This window comes from Equus asinus, chromosome X (assembly GCF_041296235.1).
Source record: "Equus asinus isolate D_3611 breed Donkey chromosome X, EquAss-T2T_v2, whole genome shotgun sequence".
Lineage (NCBI taxonomy): Eukaryota > Metazoa > Chordata > Mammalia > Perissodactyla > Equidae > Equus > Equus asinus.
Window position 1 is genome coordinate 57,092,524 of NC_091820.1, and position 21,030 is coordinate 57,113,553.

The following is a 21,030-nucleotide window of genomic DNA, read 5'->3' on the forward strand; positions in this document are numbered from 1 at the left end:
AAAGCTTTGCATTAACTTTTCAAAGTATTTCCTATGGTGGCATTGAGGAGCTTCCTCATTCCAGTTGAGATTGAGCAGCAAACTCAACCTTTTGTGGGCCACTGTGTTGGACTTTTTAATGATTTCCTACATGTGCGTGTGTCCATATGTACCACCAAGCCAGGTAGATAAGAGTACTCAATGATGCATCCACCGTGCTCCCCATTTAATATATCCCATGTTACATACATCCCATTTTAGCCTTCAGACCCTCCAGACGTAGCAGACTCAGGACACAACACCAAACAAGCCCAACAAGTCCAAGTTTGACCCACTGGTCCTACCCCAGCCTTTCCATTTCATCTGCACAGAACTTGTGTTTTGGAAGCCTCTCAGTCTTCATGTTGGCAGAGCAGGAGAGAGACTGAAATGAAAGGTTTTTCTTTACCTTTTAAGTAATTTCCCTAGAAAATAAAGATCCTGTGTTTTATCAAAATAATTTTCTGTGCTTCATGTTGTCTTTATCAGGTCTTCGATTACTTAAGAAAATCGAGTTTTCTCAATTTTAAGAGCTATGTTTTACTCACGACTATGTAACCTTCTGTATTTGCCTTTAAAACATTTTCTTGTCACCTTGGTTAAACAGATAATTAAGTATTGTTCCATAATGATCTTTGATGGTATTTAATCAAGTGTTTTAAACCTTTTGATATATTTGACAAACTTTCCAAAATCAAACTCACTTTAGCTTTTTGATTTTGAACTAACTTTGGGATTTTCCAGAGGGCCCCCAGAACGTCTCAAAAGATTTCTTTTCTCACCTTCTAAAAAGAGAGACGTTGATCGATTTAGGCTTATTTGATATGTTAAGTTACATGGGAAGCACTGTCAAGTAAGAAGTGATGCAGTATCCTTCTTTAGGTTATATTTGTGTGGGCATATGTTATAAATGTAAGTGTTCAAGAAATTGTATGAAATTCCTAGAAATCTGATACGTCCTGGTATAATGTTATGAGTCACAATTTTAGTTATTATCTTAATATATTGTGTATCTTGGAAATAACCAAATTTGCTTGTCAGTTGCATTTTAATGAGATCTCATCAGATATCTAACTATGGCCATTTTTAAGTCTTTTTGTCACTTAAAGACAGTTATTGTTTTACCCTGATGCTTTTGCGAAAGTGCTTCATCTTCAGGGAGATTCATGGAAAGGGCCCTGATGAGTAGTCTGGAATACAGGTTTCTGTTAACTTGAAGATCATGCCATTGAACTGGATAAGAATTTCCAGAATTCTAATGGAGAAAGTTATGGATTCATAAAACTGCAAACCTAAGATCAAGCAAAAGAGAATTAATCACGCAGGACTGAATAAACTGAAGAGGATGATTACAATTTTTTATGACTTTTTCTTTGAGACATTGCTCATTCTTTAATGTTCTGTTTATGCAGATTTAAGGAAATCTTTTTTTTCTTTTTTCTCTGGTTACCTATAACTTACAGCAATTTGGTAAATTATACCTTCATAAACAGATTTGAAATATTTATCTTTTCTCCCTACCTAACTCATCCAGAATCTGCAAACTTATTGAGTATTCTTATTTTCATGACAATACAGTTATTTGCATGAGCTTAGCAAGAATCTGTTCTCTTTGTAACAGGGCATAATTGGAAAACTGGTTATATTACCAAGGCTCTGACTGTAATGTTGCTTGAAAATGATGTGCATAGAATTAGATATGACCAGACAGCTCTAAGGAACTAAGGTTGACTTTATGGAGCCAATAAAACCCCTTGGAAAAACTGCCTGGTACTTTGCTTACAGGGTTCCTGGTAGCCTTACCACGTAAGTAAGGAAGGTCACTTCTTGGCAAGGTCAACAACCTCAGGATATTTGGGGGACCTCAAGAGGAAAGGAATTCACCCAAATCTATAGATCTTGCAAGCAAAGTCTTGTGGCTAGTCCTTGGATAGGCTTCCTAGCTTTGAGAGGCTTTTGAAAGTGTGGGGGACTGGAATTGGCCACCCCAAGATATGTCTCTTTGGCATGGGGATCATTTTGGGCTAGTTACTTTTGAAAACTGCAGACAGGAAAGAGACTCTAAAAAGTGGAATTTACTTACCCTTTGTTAAGAGACATTTACATTGTAAAGGAAATCTCCATCTGTAAAGGTGTCTCCTTCTCTGTACCAGGGAGAAGGGGGGATGACCTTATCTCTAGAAACTCTTATCAATGCCAAAGGCAAGAACTTAAATCTGCATCTTGTTTACTGTACTTGTGTGGTAACCTCCTGTAACTGACTCCCTCCACCCTCAATATCCTCCTTTGTCTTTAGCTGAAGATGATATTTAAGGTGGTGGCTTCAGCCATTTTGGCGAGTTGCTCAGCGTGCCTGAGCCTCTCCCTTGTATACATGTTATAATGCTTTGTTTAATTTTCTCCTGTTATTCTGTCTCATGTGAATTTAATTTGTTCTCCAGCAAGAAGAACCCAGAGAGGGTAGAGGAAATGTCTTCCTCCCCTTCAAAAGTCTAACCTGAGATTCCTTATGAAAAGTTCCAGCAAAGCAGACTTAAAAAGTGCTTATGTGATCAATCACTATTCTTGATGCACTTATGTAAATAATCAGGCCAAGTTTAATGAGACTAGACTTATTTTGAAAATAAGTTAGTCTTACTTTGATTATCTTCGATATAAATGGAGGTGACTGCAGAGAAAAAAATTATGTTTCAATGGGAAACTATAGCACATCTTTGTGGATATCAGATTCTAGTACTATTCATTGTCTTTGAGGTTTTGTTATCTACCTGCAATCTGGGCTGGATCCTGAATTCTTGTAGCTTCCTCAACTCTCTGGCTACAACTCTCCAAACTAACATTTCCAGTTTTCTTCCACTTTTAACTTGAAGTCACTAAGAACAAAGGCTACCCTTCTCCCCACAAACTGAAGCTGGAAAACATAATATAAACTTCAGAGAAATTACTACAACAGCTCATGTTTGAACAATCTACATGTCTGTTGTTCTGCAGGCCACTCAAATAGTTCACTGGAATGCCTGATGACACCACCAGAGACACTCAAACTGCAAAAGACGCTTCGAAGCCCCATCTAGAACTCTCCACTGGCTGCCCTCAGGACTCAGAAACTAGGTTTATAGTCTGCTCCAATTGTTAACCTTTGTTTTTTGTTTGTTTCCATAGAAATGCTTCTTATTACTTAACTGTTTGCACCATAGATGCCTAACTTTAGGGACCCACCTGCAAGACTGCCTCCTGAAATGAGACAGAACTTTTTAACTAAACTGACCTATTCTCAGGACAAAGAGACGGGTTCAATGAGATAATGGAGCAATCTACGAACTCAGCTTCAGGACTGTGAAACTTCTGTTTCAAAGGGGAAAGTTTCAAAGGCGGGAATGAAGGGTAGCAGAATATGCCACTCCAAAATGTGCCTTTGTGGCATAAGGATTATTTTGAGAAACTGCAGACATCTTTCAGGAGAAGCTCTGAAAACAGAGCTGAAGTTACCTTTTTGTAAGGGAAATTTACATTTATAAAGCAAATTTCCACGTGTAAGTGTTTCCCTCTCTGTACTAGGAAGAGAAGAATGGCTCTAACTCACAAGAGAATCTTATCAGTGGAGAAGGCACTAACTTAAATCTGCATAACAAACCTCACCCTTGTTTTCCCGGTAACCTCCCATAATTGGCCTCCCCTCCAACACTTCTCTTTTGTCTTTAGCTGAAGATAGTATTTAAGGTGGTGGCTTGGGCCGTCTTGGGGAGTTAGTTTTTCTGAGTGTCTCCCATGTATACATGAAGTACACATGTTAATAAAGTTCTGTTTTTCTTTTGTTAATCTGTCTTCTATTACAGGAAGTCTCAGCCAAGAACTCATAAGGGTAGAGGGAAAATTATTTTTCCTTCCCTACAGTTTTCAATTCTATTCTCTTGATCTATTTGTCTGTCTTTATGCTACCACTGTACCCTTTTGATCACTATAGCTATCACTATAGGAAAGAAAGGAAGAAGACAAAGAAGAAAAAGTTAGAACAAAAGAAAAAACTCTCCTTGTCTTTGCACATTGGCTCTTTGCTGAGGCACTTTTCCAAGGCTTAACAAGGCCATTTAAAACTCCACCTTAGGGGCTGGCCTCGTGGCTGAGTGGTTAAGTTTGCATGCTCTGCTTCAGCAGTGCAGGGTTTCACCAGTTTGAATCATGGGCACAGACATGGCACTGCTCATCAAGCCATGCTGAGGTGGCATCCCACATGCCACAACTGGAAGGACCCACAACTAAAAATACACAACTATGTACCGGGGGGTTTGGGGAGAAAAAGGAAAAATAAAGTCTTTAAAAAAAAAAACTCCACCTTACCCTTCACATCATGCTTGTACTGAGCGTATAGATTAGCCAGAGGTGAAAGCCTAGGGTCTTCTCGGGAATTTCTAAGCCATGCATTCTGCCCTGGACATGCATACGGCTTTCTAAATTCCCCAGTAAACATGAATGCTTTTGAATGCTCTAGTTTCCCTCTGTCTCCAGCTTTTCCTCCCAGACTTTCAGCACTCTATCAAATGCCTCAATCCCAATCTGTTGCCCTAGGTGGCTTTGGATTGTTTGCCTAAAATATTTTCAAGAAATATCTGCCTGCCTTCTGCCCTGAGTTAGTTCTGAATAAGATGCATCAGTCCTTTAGGTAGCCCCCAGACAAGAAGAAACACAATTCCTCGAGAATAAGTCAGCCCTGGTTCTTTTGGAACCAAGGGCTAGAGTTCCACATGCAGAATGTGGTCTGCAGTCTTCAAGATTGCCATTGAGCCAGGGAGGGGCACAGGGCAAGGACAAGTAGAAATGCCACAAATATTTCCTACTACTTTTGAGTTGCCTTTTTCTTGTTTCAGCATATGCTTAGCTGCTCTAAACTTTCACTGTTTTCAAGAATTCTGACAAAGTCGATTCTCATAGTTTTTGCTTGATTTTTTGCTGTTTCTGTAGAGGGACTGGCCCTTGTAGGTACCTACTTCACCATTTTTGCTTATGTCACTCATGTCAACTAATTTCTTGTAAAGGCACAAAATAAATTCAATGTAGAAAGCATAGTCTTTCACAAATGGCATTGCAACATTTGGGTATCTGTATGCAAAATTAAAAAAAGGAGCATGAACCTTACTATTGTGCCTTATACAAAACTTGACTCACAATCGATCATGGATATGGATGTAAAACATATAAATATAAAATTATAAGGAGAAAGTGTAATGGAAAATCATCATGACTGGAGCTTAGGTAAAGAATTCTTAGAAATAACACAAAAGGGCTGATCCATAAGGAACCCTAAGAAAAAAACTGTTTTTTCTATGATTGATGAAATCAAAATCATAGACTTTTGCTCTGAGAAACACTCTGCTAAGAGAAGGAAAAAGATGTAGAATGAGAGAAAATACTTGTAAGAGCTATATAGAGTATACAGAGAACTACAAAAACTTCACTATAAGAAAGTAAACTACTTATTATATAAATAGGCAAAGGCATGTATAGACATTTCACCAAAGAAGATGTAAGGGTAGCAAATAAGCACATGAAAAGATGTTCAACATCATTATCCATTAGGAAAATATCAATTAAAACGACAAGGAGATACCACTGTAATCCTATGTGAATAACTAAAATAAAAAATACTGACAATACCGAGTACTGGTGAGTTTGCAGAGCAACTGGAACTCCCATATGCTGATGGAGGGAATGCAAAATGGATACAGACACTCTGGAAAAGAGTTTTCCAATTTCTTACAAAAGTGAACAAACAATTCCCATAAGACCCAGCAATCCCATTCCTGGGAGCTTACCCTAGATAAAGGAAAACTTATGTTTACTAAAAAGACCTGTGCATGAATGTTCGTAGCAATCTTATTCATAATCACTAAAAACTGAAAGCAATCAAGATGTCCTTCAATAGATAAACGAATAAACAACCTCTGGTACATCCGTGCATTAGCGTATTACCTGGCAATAGAAATGAAGGTACAATTGATATGTGCACAACTTGGATAAATCACAAATGCATTATGCTAAATGAAACAAGCCAGTCTCAAAAGGTTACATACAGTATGATTATGTTTGTACAACACTCTGGAAAAGGTAAAACTATAGGGAAGGGAAACAGATCACTGGTTCTCAGAGGTTCAGATGGGGAGGAAGTTTGACAACAAAGGGGCAGAAGGAGGGAGGTTTTGGGGGCGATGAAACCGTTTTTGAATCCTGATTGTAGTGATGGTTATATGAATGTATCCACATGTTAAAATTCATGATACTGAAAACCAAAAAACAATCATTATTTTACTATAATAATTTCAAATACGTTGTATTAAAAAAACTTTTAATGGGTCACATAGAAAGGACAGGGAAACATAATAGCATTCAACATAATGCCAGCCTTCTCAAAAGTGACATTGAAAGGCAAAGAAACAGTGGATTAATGCCTTTAATATCCTTAGTGAAAATTCCCAGCCTGAAATTACATATCTAGCTATCAATTAAGTAGGACATAAAGACACACTTTGCTCCTGCAAAGTCTCAAAAGAAATCATCTCCCATATACGTCCTCTCAGAATGCTCCTGGCAGAGGTGTCCTGTCAAAAACATTGTAGTAAACTAAAAAAAAAAATGGGTTCCAGTAAACAGAAGATCCCACTTACAGCCTTGGCAAAGGGATGTTCTCGATCGATGCAGCACCCTTGGCAACCAATAAAGGTTGGAGCACGATCTGGGAAAGCGATCTGCAAGAAGAAAGGAATGAACATATTTGAAGATTTGGAAAATACTGCTGATAGGCCTATGACAGAAATGCACATTCCTTTAGAACAGGAACTTGATCTGTCTTGTTCACTGATATAGTCCCAGGTCTTAGAACACTTACTAGCACATGGTAAGCATTCAATAAAGGTTTGTTAAATGAAAAAAAAAAAAGAAGAAGAGGAAGAGTGAATGGGAGGAGAGGAATTTGATACAGTGAGTACACACAACTGTTTTCCAGGGGTTTTTCTTTTAAAGCTGAGCAGGGAAACGTAAGGTAGCTCAAAGGGAAAGTGGGATCAGGAGAGTTTCTCAAGTTAGGAGAAATGACGTGACCGTATGCTGATACAAATGATCCCAAAGAGAGGAAAACATTTATGAGGAAGGAGAGACGTTTTCTTGTGAGTGCCCTATGTCCTCAGGGAAATGGGAAGCAAGGTCATCAGGTGAGAGTGAAGATGGTCCGTGACCAGCGAGTACCACCAAATCCTCAACCTCTCTAGAGGTTCGCCTCATCTTCTTGCTTAACCGAAAGCTGGCTGTTCCCTAAGATCATTACTTTCCTTGAAGGCTTCTTAAGCGATACTGTCGTCTCTCGCACACCTCTAACACCATAGGGCTAAACCCTTTGCATAATTTACATCGCTTTAGAGTTATTAAGACTAGTTTCACAGCCCTCGATGTGTTTTATCGAGGAAAATGATCGATATGGACTTGAAAAGCATGTGAACAGTATTCCACTGTTGTTGAATGAAGTGTTTTACTGATGTCAGCTAGCTTGAGTTAATAGAGACTGTTGTTCAAGTCTTCTATATCCTTGCTAGTTTTCTGTCTAGTTCTTCTATCAACTCTTTGAGAGTGGAGTATTAAAGCCTCCAGCTACTATTGTTGAATTCTTCTATTTCTCCCATCAATTTTGTCAAGTTCTGTTGTATACATTTTGAAGCTCTGTTGTTGTGTGCATTTAGGTTTAAAACTGTTATATCTCCCTGATCAGTGGATCCTTTTGTCATTGAACAATGTCCAATTTTGTCTCTAGTAACATTCTCTGTCTTAAAGCTTCACTTTGTCTGGTATTATTGTGGCCACTAGAGTACCCTTTTCGTTGCTGAATTCTTGGTGTATCCTTTTCCTGTCCTTTTACTCTCAGTGGGTTTATGCCCTTAAATCTACAGTGTATCCCCCGTCGAGAGCATATAGTTGAATCCTGTGCTTATATCAGGTTGACAATCTCTACCTTTAGATTTAAGTGTTTAATGCATTCATAATATACGTAGATTTACACCTGTTATTTTCTGTGAGTTTTATACGTTCCTCATGTTCTTGTTCCTCTATTCCACCATGATGACCATCTTTTGTGTTAAATAGATATGTTCTAATGTACCGTTTGATTCCTTTGTTCCAGGGACCCGCCCCCTGAGGCCTCAGTGCTTGCAGGGTGGCCCTTCCTCACCTAGCAAGAGCTAGCACCTTCCCTGTGCTGGTAGATGCTAGAGTCTACTGCCCCACAAAGCCACAGGTGCCCCTCCCAGGGAAAACCCCACCTCCTCTCCATAACCTCTCTGGGGATATGCCAAGCCAGATACGGGAGAAAAGAAATTACACAGCAAGGGAGTTGCAAGAAATAGCCACCCACCCTCTACTGGCAGAAGCAGGGGAATATTCCTGAGATTGGATTTTGAGAGTGCTGGACTAATAGGACTGAAATATAAGACTGGATAAACAAGTTTTACTGAGCGGAGGCACTTTCTCATGTCACGGGATTTAACACGCTGGCAAGGACTCCAGGAGATGGTGGAAAGTCACTGCCAAAGGTGGCCCTTAGAAGCTTTACGAAAGTGACGGCCCACATGAACAGAAGTGGAAATGCCTGCCTTGGACCGGTAGATGGTAGAGGAAGGAACCAAAAGCTTGAGTGATGCAGGCATGCTGGAACGGATAGAAAATGTGAGGCCAGTCATGTCGCCTGATGGTTACGTTCCGCGGGAGGGCCAAGAGGACACACCATTCACCAAAGCTATCAAGAGTGTTCTGGTGAGGGGTGCCCCAGGATCACTAAGAAGTTCAGTGGTTGCTCGCTTCCCCAGGCCGAGGCGGATGATGGAAGGAAAGTGGTCCCAGCCTCGGGTCATTACCGTCCCCTGGCATGATGGAATTCTGAAGCAATAGAGGGCAGAGGGCAACTCTTAACCAAGAGACACCAGGAGACCACATCTCCAGTAACAACCGGCAAGGTCAGAGGAGCAGTCAAGAGTACTTGACTGGCAAGGAGCTGAGAAGACGGTTCAGACCGCAAATCTTCCTAGGGGCAACTACAGCCAGAAAAAGGCAAGAACGCAAGAGAAGGAGGGTGTTTGTCCCAGGAAAAAGTCAAAATCTCTTTTTCAGTTCCGGGTTCTGAGGAAGTTTGAGGCCAGCCCCACTGTCTGAAGAGGTGGATGAGTCCTAAGGAGGAAGGATCCGAGAACAAGGAGGTGACTATATGTACTGTTATGATGCTGTTGTCCTTCACTAAAGGGAATGACTGCCACTTATCAGAGGAAAGAGGACTATCCAGACACTTCTAGGACTATTGGACACAGGGTCTGAGCTGACACTGGTCCCAGAGGCCCAAAGTGTCACGATGGGCCTTGTGGGGGAGTGGGGCCTGTCAAGCCCTGGTAATAAAAGGAGTTGGGGATAGAGATCAGCTCAAGGTGAGCTGACTGGGTCCATGAACCAATACGGTGGTCATTTCTCCAGTCCACAAGTTGACAATTGCAAGTGATACGCTTGGCAGTTGGAGCAATAACCCCACATTGGGTCATTGGTCTGGGAGGTAAGAGCAACCAAGTGGGGAAGGCCAAGTGGACCCTCTGAACCCCTCTGGGATGGAAAAAGGCCAAGAAACTACGTAAAAACCAATATCAGATCCTGGTGAGCATGGTAGTGGGTGTTAAGCAGACGTTAGTGACACCATTGGAGACCTATAGGATTCAGGGGAAGAGGAGGTAGGAGAGCTGCAGGGACGAAGAGAGTGGAGATGGTGTGAAGACGTTCTAGGATTCTCTCTATGGCAGAGCGGGAGGGAGGGAGAGAAGGAATGGAAATGCTGAGAGGGATGCCAGAGGCGTCCGACTGGATGCATCAGTAATGTTCTCGAGGATGAGGTGGGGACAGATTTCGCTATATCCTCCGTTACCCATTTCAGCATGCAGGAAGTAGCACACCAAGTCCCTAAAAGGCATGGGGAGAGGTGGGAGAGGGTACTGCCACACATAGGCAGCGACTGTTGGGGGGCACCCTTGAGGAGGCTCATGGCAGATGTAGAGTGCTCCCAATCGCCCCGGCTCTGTAAGCTTCTCCGGCACGGTAGGGTTCTCAGGGGCAGACCCAGAGGAATCGGGCCTTTGAGTTCCCGCAGGCAACAGGCGTCCAGACACCCCAGGCCTCTCTTGGAGATCAGCCAGAGTAGGATGCAGGAGGGAGAGGCAACGGGAAGACAGAGGAGTATGAATGGGAAAGAGAGGAAGGAATGTAGGGAAGGACTGGAGGGCTGTGGAGTAGGGACTGGGTGGCAAAAAGGGGCAATTCTAACCCCGGAGGGCCTTACAGAAAGCAAGGGAGGGGCCACTTCCCAGATATCACGATAGCTCAGGCCAGGGAAGCTGGCAACCGGCAGTTTCAGGAAAATGGGACAGACAGCTGGCACCTCCCCACCACTGCCACCACCTCCGTTAGGCCTTCTTTGTGGGCCCTTCCAGACCTTTAAAACATTCTGGTACATCCACGTATATGTATTCTCAAACACTGTATGGGATTGGTTTGTTGTCGTCGTCATTGTTGTTTTAATTTACAAACGTGTACCCAAATCCCTTGGTCTGCAACTTCCTGAATGCAGTCACAAGGATGCTTCTGCAAGCCGTGAACATGCCTCATGCCTTCCTCTGACTGCGGCGTTTTCATCTCTTGGATGCACAGGCCACGTTGCATTCATCCATTTCCTTACTGCTGGGAGTTTAGAGTGCTCCCAGTGTTCCCCATCACCAACATCCTCGTGCACGTGTCCTTGGACACTGCACGTACCAGCGACTCTCCAGATGTATCTGGCAGTGGACGTGCCCAGTCATAGAGGCAATGGACGTTTTTTCAGTTTTAAGCTTTACTGCTGAAAGTGATACCTGCTGTGATCTCAGCTTCCCATCATTAAACCCAGCATATAGCCCCATCATTTAACCCAGCAGTTAAAACCAAAGCACCCATTCCCTGCTTACTCCCTGGCTTCCTGGCTCCAGAATCCACTATGTGCTGTGGAGTCAAATGGCCAAGGACAACCACGTGGATTGGTTATCTCCTCCCCACAAGGAGCCATGGGCTGCCGGGAAAGCAGCTGAGCAGCAAGGTCATGGGCTCTCTCCTCTCTGCACGTAGTCTCAAGGCCAAACGCAGGCTGGTGGAAAAGCTCTGACCAACAAGGCCATATGCCCCCCCCCCCACCTAAAACCCCAAATAAAAACCCTTACTTTTAGCTTTTTGGGGAGTGTGGCATTTCAGCGTTAGCAGCCCTTTCTCTTGTCTCAGAGCTCTGCCGTAATAAAGTCCTACTTTCTTCCACAGCACCTGGTGTCAGAGGTTGGCTTGCTGCACCACAGGTGAGTGAAAAAAGGTCAGGAGCCAGAAATCACAATAAAAAAAAACCCTGACCAACAACTGTTTGGGGCAACAGTTAGGCTGTTAAGGTAGCTAAGACTATAAAAATTAAAAGAGTTTAAAGTAATATTATAGAAAGAGGTTACACCAACTTTGCCTGGATGTTTTATGGGGGGGGATAGATGTTATGTCTAACCGGGAATGCCTTCCCTACATAATATTGTAATACCAAAACTTGCTAATGGAATTTCTAATATAAGTTATAATTAGGGGTATAAAAGTTGAAAACTTAAGTTAAAAGTTTGTAAAAACTGGTATATTTAAATGGGAGTTATGTAAAATGATTACAGCTCTTTTTCCTGATTGTATTATAGATCATGTTGTGGGGATAAACATTATGTCTCACTGGGGAACGTTTGCCCTGCCTGATATTGTAAAAGCTTACAAATCCACCTTACAGGCTATGTTAATTAGACGTGCTAAAGGCGATCTGACTTTAATATGCCCAAAATGAGCCAATTTCAGCATACCAAAACTGATGTATGCAATGGAAAAAGCCAGCTACAACAATGGAAAGCCTATTTTAATCTTTTGAGGCTTCTAAATAAAATCAGAAATACTTTTCTGCCCCTTTAAGAGAAAATAAAAGGCTGAGTAAATAAATAAATAAGCAGCTGAAGCCAAATCTGCTGCTTTTCTCTCCTCTCTTGCTGAGCTTCCCAGCAAGCTGAGCTTCACTTCAGCTCCCCCGAAACTCCTGATCTAAAATTAAGCAAGTAAAAATAAGTAAACCTTTGAGATAACTTAAAATTGTAATGGCCATTCTGGGAGACTTCTCTTCCAGAAAAGACAGGATTCACAATGAAATGCAGTCTTTGATTAATATGTCAAAACTTCTAAAAGACAAAGTTATTTAACATGATCCAAATTGACCTTTGGTAAACGAAAGCCTATCTAAGTTTGCTGATTTGATGTAAAATAGCCCCGTCCTCTGAGTTATCAGCACTGGATACGATGCAGACATAGAGCCTGGGTTGACTGGTCAGATGAGCTCATGTTATCTCTGTTAACAAAATTGATCAGCAAAACTAATAACTCAGTATAATAGCTAATTTTGTTTGATCTTTCATGAGGTTTTTGTAGACGACCTAAGTATAGTCGCTCAAGACAGGTAAACTAGATAAATTAAAAGGATAAAAGTTTTTTGAAAAACTTTTGAACAATAATTATGTTTTATAGTCTGCATACTTAAAAAAAACAGCTTCCAAAATCTGTTTGCAAACTTAAACTTTATAGCTTTACTAAGTTAAGTTAAATAATAAAAGTTATTGGGTAGCTGGCTCATTTCCACATAAGATAAAATAGTAAAGGTTAACTACTAAGCATAGATTTGTCTGCCTTTGGTTTCTTATATCAAAGAAACTAAAAAGCTTAGGTTTATTGATAAACATGTTTTACGTGTGCTGAGGAACTTTCTATGAAAAAACACACATGTATAAGAAAAGTAAAATGTATGTTTTCGGTAAAAAAAAGAATATAAAGAATGGTATAAAGAATGGGAATATTTTTGTTTCTTGAGTTAAGAAAGGTAAATTTGTCCTAAAGTACAGGGATAAATTTTGAATGTAAAAAAAGTAACACAAAGTTTGTGAAAGTAAAACCCTAAAGAGTTTTATGTGTGGTCAAGTTGGCTGTGATTAAAATGAATTTATTAACTAAATAAATTTATATGTCAAAGTAAACTGGTACAAAATTAAAACTGGGGCTCCTCTTTCTTGAAAGGATAATTTTCCTAAAGTTTTAAACTGCTCTTGATAAAAAGACTATACAAAGGTGGGTTTTTTTGGACTATTTTAACTCTGTTTCCCCTCGACTGTTTCTGTTGTCACTGTGAATAGATACCTGAACATGGTTTCACGGTGAGCTTTGTTTCCTATCTGGACAAATGTTTTAAAGCTTTTAATATTTTTGACAAGCTCCCCCCACCGACACACAAAAATATTCGAGTCCTGAATAAAAGCTTTCTTTTGACCTGGAAGAGGAGGAACAGTTTCTCTGGGAATTTTCAGAGGGCCACTGAGACTTCTCAGAGAGCTCTGCTCTCTTCCTATAAGAAAAAAACACTAAACTAATTAGGCTTATTTGGCATATCAGATTACACGGGAAGTGTTGTCAAACCAGTAATGATAAACTCTCTTAAATGGTACTTTGCGAATGAGTGTTATTGATGTAAGTATTTTAAAAGTTATCTAAAATTCCGATCTGTTCTGATTGTCAGCCGTGATTCTGGCTATTAGCTCAAAGTATTATATGTCACAAGAATGGTCAAGTGTCTTTGTCAATTACCATTTTTGAATGTTTTGTTATTTACAGACAGTTGTTTTACTCTGATGTTTTCGCAAATATGTTTCATCTTCAGAGAGATTCATGGAAAGGACTCTAACACTCTAGAATACAGGTTTCCGATAAACTTGCAGATTACAAAACTGAACTGGGTAGGAAATTACACAGCCCTAACAGAGAAACGGATGACTTCATGAAACTGCTGACAGAAGATTGAGATCAAGAACCAATTACATGGGACTGAATGAACTGATGAGGATGATTATAATTTTTATGGCCTTTTGCTTCACATATTGCTGATTTTTGATGTTTTGTTTTTTTTTCGGATTTAAGAAAACCTTTTTCTCTAATCTCTTAAGGACCCACGATTTATAGCAATTTGTAAGCAAGATTGAAGCACTTATCTTTTTCTCCCTATCTGAGCCCTCCAAAATGTAAATACTCCTGGTGGGTAAGTACTCCTATTCTCACGGCAATATGGTTGTTTGCATAAGTCCAATAACAATCTGTTCTTCTTATAACAGGACACAACTGGAAACACGGGTTATAATACCGAGGCTTTGACTGGAACATCACATTTGGGAAAGACGTACAGGCTCAGATGTGACAAGACAGCTTCTGAGGAATGAAGGTGGACTGTCTGGAAGAAAGCCACTTGGAAATATTGGCCTGGTACCTTGCTTATGGCTTCCCAGTAACCTGGTAAGGTTGAGTAAAGAATGCCACTCCCTCTGGCAGGTGCGAGGAACCTCAATATTTTGGGGAACCTCAGGAAGAGAGGAATTCACCCAAATCTGTAGGTACTGCAGGTGGAATCTGATGACAAGTCCTTGGCTTGGTTTTCCTGACCTTCAGAGGCCTCTGAAGTTCAACTCGAGGCTCTTCATAAAAGGTTCCAGCAAAGCAGATTTAAAAGAGCCTATATAATCAATTACTATTCTTGCTGCACTTATGTAAATAATTATGCCAAACTTCTTAAAACTTGACTTATTTTGCAAACCAGTTAGTCTTAATTTGGCTATCTTTATAAAAGGGTGATTTTAGAGAGAAAGATTATGTTTCAATAGAAACTATAATACACACGTGTAGATGTTGGATTCTGGTTCTGTCAATTGTCTCTGAGGTCTTTGTTACATCTGTTAACTGGACTGGATCCTGAATTCTTCTAGTCTCCTGAAACATCTGGCTACAAGCCTCCAAACCAACATTTTCAGGTTTTTTCCCATCATTTTCATTCAGAATCACTGAAAACTAAACCTGCCCGTTTTTCCTGAAGCCTTGCAAACTGAAGCTGGAGGACTTAACATAAACTTAAGAGAGATTCATGTCTACCGCTGTGTGAGCCACTCGAAAAGCTACCTGAGTGCCCGATGACACCATGGGAGACATTTCAAACTGCAAAGGATGCTTCAACCCTGACTTCTAGGAATCTCGATTGCTTGCCTCCTGGGCTCAGGAACTAGTTTACAATTTGCTCCAACCGTTAACCTTGTTTTTCTCTTTCTGTTTCTCTGGGGAAACTTCTTATTAGATACCTGGTTACTTACTTACATGACACAGGTCCAACTTTGGGGACACACCTGCATCACCACCTTATTAAGAGACTGGTTCAGTGAGATGAAACCACCTAGGCCCCAATTCAGCAGGAAGTAAGTAGCTGAATTGGTCACAGCCCCAAATCCCTCAAGAATGAGGGATGAACATAAAATAGGGGAAACTGATACCAGCTCTGATTTCACTTTCCCAGTGTTACAGGCTCTTAACATCAGCCCTGATATCAGTTCCCCCACATTGAACCCAGCGTATACGGCGTTAAAACTAAAACCCACCACCCCCTTTCCTGCTTCTCTAGCTCCACTCACATGTAAACACCTGTTTCTTTAAACTTGGACTCCTTGAGCTTTACAACCAAATGGGAGTTACAAATTGTTAAAAGCCCAGGTGGCCTGGAGTTGGAGGCACACTAAAGTTTAGCTAATCACGTGTCCTTGAGTTTGCCAGGAAAGCCGCTGTCTCAAGAGTATCAAGGAGCGGAGGCTCCCCAGACCTCAACTCCTCGACTCCGACTCCCGGCGCTCGAACCCGCCTCAAACAAGAAGACGAGACACTGGCGAAGGACGCCCACCTGCCATCCTCCTATCTCACCCTCCCCCCTGCCTTGCTGCAAGCAGCCTCTCAAGGCCAAACGCAGGCTGGTGGGAAAGCACCGAGCTGCACAAGCTACATGTTCCCTCTCCCCTACCCAAAACCCCAGATAAAAATCCCTACCCATTCCTCATCGGGGAGCTGGCAATTTTTGAGGCATGAGCCCTTGCTTTGCTCCCTGTGCCTGGCATAGTAAAAACCTTTCCTCTTCCACTCAAGACTCTGTTCTCGTTATTTGGATTGGCATCGGGTTCAGAGACCGAACTTTTGGTTACAAATTTGGCGACCCAGATGGGACCTGTGGGTGGCCCCCACTGAGACCTCCTTGGCTTGATCAGATGCTCCAGAGTCGTACTCCGCGCCTGCCCCAATAGGGGAAGTGGAGGGTTGGAGGAAGACTCAGGGAGGCCAGATCGCCGAGGGCCGGTGCTTAGTTGGTGGGACTTCATCCCAGGTCGAATCCAGGTCTGCTCCCTTGGCCGGACTCCACAGAGCGCCAGGGACAGCTGGAGGGGCCGCTCCAGCAGCTGCCAAAGCCCATTTTGCTTTGGGAGTCTTCCCTCCTGCCTCCTCCCAGGGCCACTGTTTGGACCTCTGGTTACCAGGGAAACTATCTTGAGAAAAAGGAAAGTGCATTTGTTTGAAGTCGCCGCAATGCCGGATGCCCCGGCCAAATTTTGGTAAGTCCCCCGGGCGTGCACAACCGAGGTCCCTTGTCCTTGCTCATTTGGGAAGATCTGCATAGCAGATCTTCATTTGTTGGGCGCCCCCGAGTGTAGGACATGGACTAAGCTGGGACTGGAAGCACTTTGGTTTTGGTTTTGGTTTTTGGCTTCCGTTTCTGGCCGTGGGTTTTTGGGAAAGCGCGCTTGTTTAGTATTTGTTTTTTGTCTGTCTGTCTGTCTGTTCTTTCAAAGTGTCAACATGGGAGGCGCCATATCTGTTCCACCTAAGAGCCCCTTGGGGAAAATATTGGCTGACTGGTCGACCTATAGTTGTAAGCCAATGAGGAAAAATCAGATGGTATTCTATTGTAATACTGCCTGGCCGATGTACGTCTTGGAAAGTGAGGAAAGATGGCCATTGAATGGAACTTTAAATTATTACACTATATTGCAGTTGGAGTGGTTTTGTGAAAGGTCTGGGAAGAGAGATGAGATTCCGTACGTGCAGGCTTTTATGCAGTTGCATAATCAGGAAGGTGAACAGCCAGGGACCAAGCTGATGGTCCAAAGAAAAGCCAAGCCTCCGGTAGTCAAAGATGTTCGGACACCGGAAGAAAAACTTGATGAGGACATAAATGCCTTGAGTGTGTTAAATCCTTTTAATCCTAATTTCAATGTGACACAACCACCAATGGCAGGTGCCTCCCGCTCCCCCCCCCCCCCCCGCCCCCGCAACCCCAGGCGGCGGGAAGCGGGAGGGAACCCCCGCGGCAACCGCCCCCTTTGTGTCTGCCCATGTCAGATGAAGAGGTGGTAGTGGGGGCCGAGTCCCCAACAGATCAGTCTAGGAACGAACCAGGAGCAGGAACTGTCTCCCCCTCGAGAACGCGACAGGGTACTCCTTTTGGCCAGGGGTCTTCTGGAATGGGGGCAGGGCAATTCCCTCTGCGCCAGCTGCCTGTAGGGACAAACGGTCAGGGGCCACCGGCCGCCTACTATTGGACTTATACCCCTTTCTCAACCTCTGATTTGCTAAATTGGAAAAACCAGAACCCGTCCTACCGGGAAGACCCACAAAAGATGACAGGTTGGTTTACAACTATTTTTTCTACCCATCGCCCTACTTGGGCGGACATTCAATCTTTGTTAAGTATAATGCTTACAGGCGATGAGCGGCGCCTTGTAGTGGTAAAAATCAGGGAAGAGGCTCAGCATCTGCATGATGAGGATCCCAATCAAACTCCCACTCCCGACGTGGCCATTCCCCAAGTAGAGCCCAGTTGGGACCCAAACACGGATGCAGGGAAAGCACTATTAAGCCATTACTGAAGGTGTGTCTTGGCTGGACTTAAAAAAGGAGTCCCCAAACAAAGGCGCCTAAACAAAATTCAGGAACTCCGGCAAGAAACAGGAGAAAACCCTGCAGCGTTTTTAGAACGCATATATCAGGCCTACGGAAAATACACTGATTCAGACCCAGAAGCCCCTGAAAACCTTCGGATGGTCAACATGACCTTTATTGGACAGAGTGCCCCAGACATTAGGAGGAAGCTTAATAAGGTTGAAGGGGCCATAGCCATGAGCCCTGGTCAATTAGTGGAAATTACCTTTAAAGTTTATAATGCTCGGGAGGAGCATAAAGCCAGGCCAGTCAAAGTGCTCTATGCAGCTTCCCTAAACTGGAGAAATGGGGAAGGGGATCCAAGACTGAGGAGGAAAAGACGCCGAAAGTTAGAGAGAAATCAGTGTGCCTATTGCAGGGAGAAAGGGCACTGGAAAAACGAATGCCCTAGGCTAGAAATAGACACCAAAGGGGAAAGATGTCTTCCCCCAAGAAGGCCCATGGCCCCTCGAGTCCGGGACTTAGAGGAGGAAGATGATGATTGACGGGGCCCGGGGTTCCTTGCCATGCTGGCAGCTCCTATTCCAAGAGTCCCCCACGAGCCCCGGGTACAAATGACAGTGGGGACCCGACTGGTTGATTTTCTAGTGGATACTGGTGCCACTTATTCAGTGTTAAACGGCAAATTGACATCATTAAGTAATTCCTCAATTGCCATTGTTGGAGTCACAGGCGAAACTCAGCAGAGACCCATGCTACAACCGCTGGAATGCAGCTTGGGAGAACAAAAGTTAAAACATAGCTTTTTCTACATACCAGATTGTCGGATTCCTCTCCTCGGACGGGATTTGCTCTGTGAACTGAATGCTCAGATAACTTTTTCACCCAAGAAGAAGCAGCTTCACCTACAGGTGCCACCAGAAAATGCACTCAGACTACAAGCCCTCCTGGAAAGAACGGAAGAAGGAGAGCACCCAATACCACCCGAGATCCACGAACGAGTGAGTACGGCTGTCTGGGCTGATGGGGTGCCCGGACGAGCTCGATCTGCCACCCCAATAAAAATTGAACTTAAAAAAGGAGCCTCTTGTCCAAGAAAGAAACAATATCCCCTGAAGAAAGAGGCCTTAAAAGGTATCCAACCGGTTTTGCAAAGATTTTTGCATCATGGACTTATAAGGCCCTGCCAATCACCATACAACACACCTATTTTACCAGTCAAGAAACCACACTCAGATGAGTACCGGTTTGTGCAGGATTTAAGAGCCACTAATGACATTGTACAGGATATACATCCAACAGTACCAAACCCCTATACACTATTAACTACTGTACCAGGGGAATACGGCTGGTTTTCAGTGTTGGACCTTAAGGATGCTTTCTTTTGCATTCCATTGGAAAGAAAATCTCAACTATTGTTTGCCTTCGAGTGGCAAGACCCAGATACACGGGCCACCAACCAGTATTGTTGGACCGTGTTGCCTCAGGGGTTTAAGAACTCCCCTACCCTGTTTAATGAAACTTTGGCAAAAGACTTGAGGGGACTCCAACTCAATCAGGGAACATTACTACAATATGTTGATGATTTGCTGATAGCAAGTCCTAGTTACCAGCACTGCTTGAACAACACCATTATCGTGCCAAATCACCTTGCCTGGTGTGGCTACAAGGTATCCCCCACAAAGGCCCAGATCTGTAAACAACAAGTGGCCTATTTGGGTTTTCAAATAAGCCAAGGCACCCGCAACTTAATGTCTGACCGACGACAGGCGATTTTGCAGGTGAGAGCTCCTCAAAATCGAAGACAGTTAAGGTACGGCAGGGTTTTGCCGGATCTGGAGTCCCAATTTTGGATTGATAGCCAAACCATCATATGATGCTTTGAAGGGAAAAGAAACAGATCCCCTCGTACGGTCAGGAGAATGCCAACAGGCATTTGAGGCTTTAAAGCAAAAGTTGTCAACTGCACCGGCCTTGGGCCTTCCAGATCTGAAAAAAGAATTCAAGCTATATGTACATGAGAGACAGGGAATAGCTCTGGGAGTATTGACACAATGTCTGGGAGAGGTGCCCAGACCAGTGGCTTACTTATCTAAACAATTGGATCACACTGCCAAAGGATGGCCCCCATGTCTGCGGGCCATAGCCGCCACCTGTGATTTACTCCAGGAAGCAGAGAAATTTACCCTGGGACAGCCTCTTGTGGTATATGTGCCCCACCAAGTGCTTGTCCTCCTTGAACAAAAAGGGGGATACTGGCTAACTGCTGGGAGGATGGGCAGGTACCAAGCTATTTTGTTAGATGACCCCAATGTCGCTTTAAGGACTGTAACAACCTTAAGTCCTGGCACCTTATTACCAACCTCTGAAAATAATATTAACTCTCATAATTGCCTAGACGTCTTAGAGACTGTGCGTTCCAGCCGATTAGACTTGTCGGATCAGCCCTTGACAAATCCTGATTGGGACCTGTTTACTGATGGCAGCAGCTTCATGGGAAGATGGGCAAAAACGAGCAGGCTATGCAGTGGTAACGGAAGGCGAGGTTACCGAGGCACAAGCCCTCTCCCCGGGAACATCGGCACAAAAAGCAGAGTTAATTGCTCTTACGAGGGCTTTGCAACTATCCAAAGGGAGTAAATATATACACAGATTCTAAATATGCATTCATGATAGTCCATGCACACGGGGCCATATGGAAGGAAAGAGGGCTGCTGACTGCGGGGCAAAAGGAAATAAAATATGCCCCAGAAATATTAGCTCTACTACAAGCAGTAACAGAACCAAAGGCAGTAGCCATTATGCACTGCCCAGGCCATCAAAAGACTGACTCATATGTGGCTGTTGGAAATCGAATGGCAGACAAGGCTGCCAAGAAAGCCGCCAGAGGGCCTAAACTTTTGTGGGCCCTCATCCCACGACTGGACTTAAGTCAATGTGAGCCCTCCTATACGGAGGAGGATTTGAAAAGGGCACAGGACTGGGGGTTTAATAATTGGGATCCTTCTCACAAATGGAAAATAAATCCTCACGGTCTCAATCTACTCCCTGAGGCCCTGGTGTGGCCCTTAATAAAATACTTGCATGAATGCACTCATTATGGAAGAGATGCCTTAGTGGACCTCTTACGAC

The 21,030-nt window shown here is 43.1% G+C and overlaps 1 protein-coding gene across 1 annotated transcript in view; it reads right to left on the reverse strand.

Annotated features, from left to right (window-relative positions):
- Window positions 1-18,853, reverse strand: part of LOC139042668 (uncharacterized protein CXorf49-like) — a 56,077-nt gene extending 37,224 nt beyond the window's left edge. Inside the window, exons 1-2 of the mRNA XM_070502301.1 lie at window positions 18,715-18,853; window positions 6,678-6,758 (exon numbers count right to left, since the gene is read on the reverse strand). The gene's annotated coding sequence lies outside the window, so the exon portion shown is untranslated. The remainder of the gene's footprint in view (window positions 1-6,677; window positions 6,759-18,714) is intronic.
- Window positions 18,854-21,030: the final 2,177 nt, after the last annotated feature.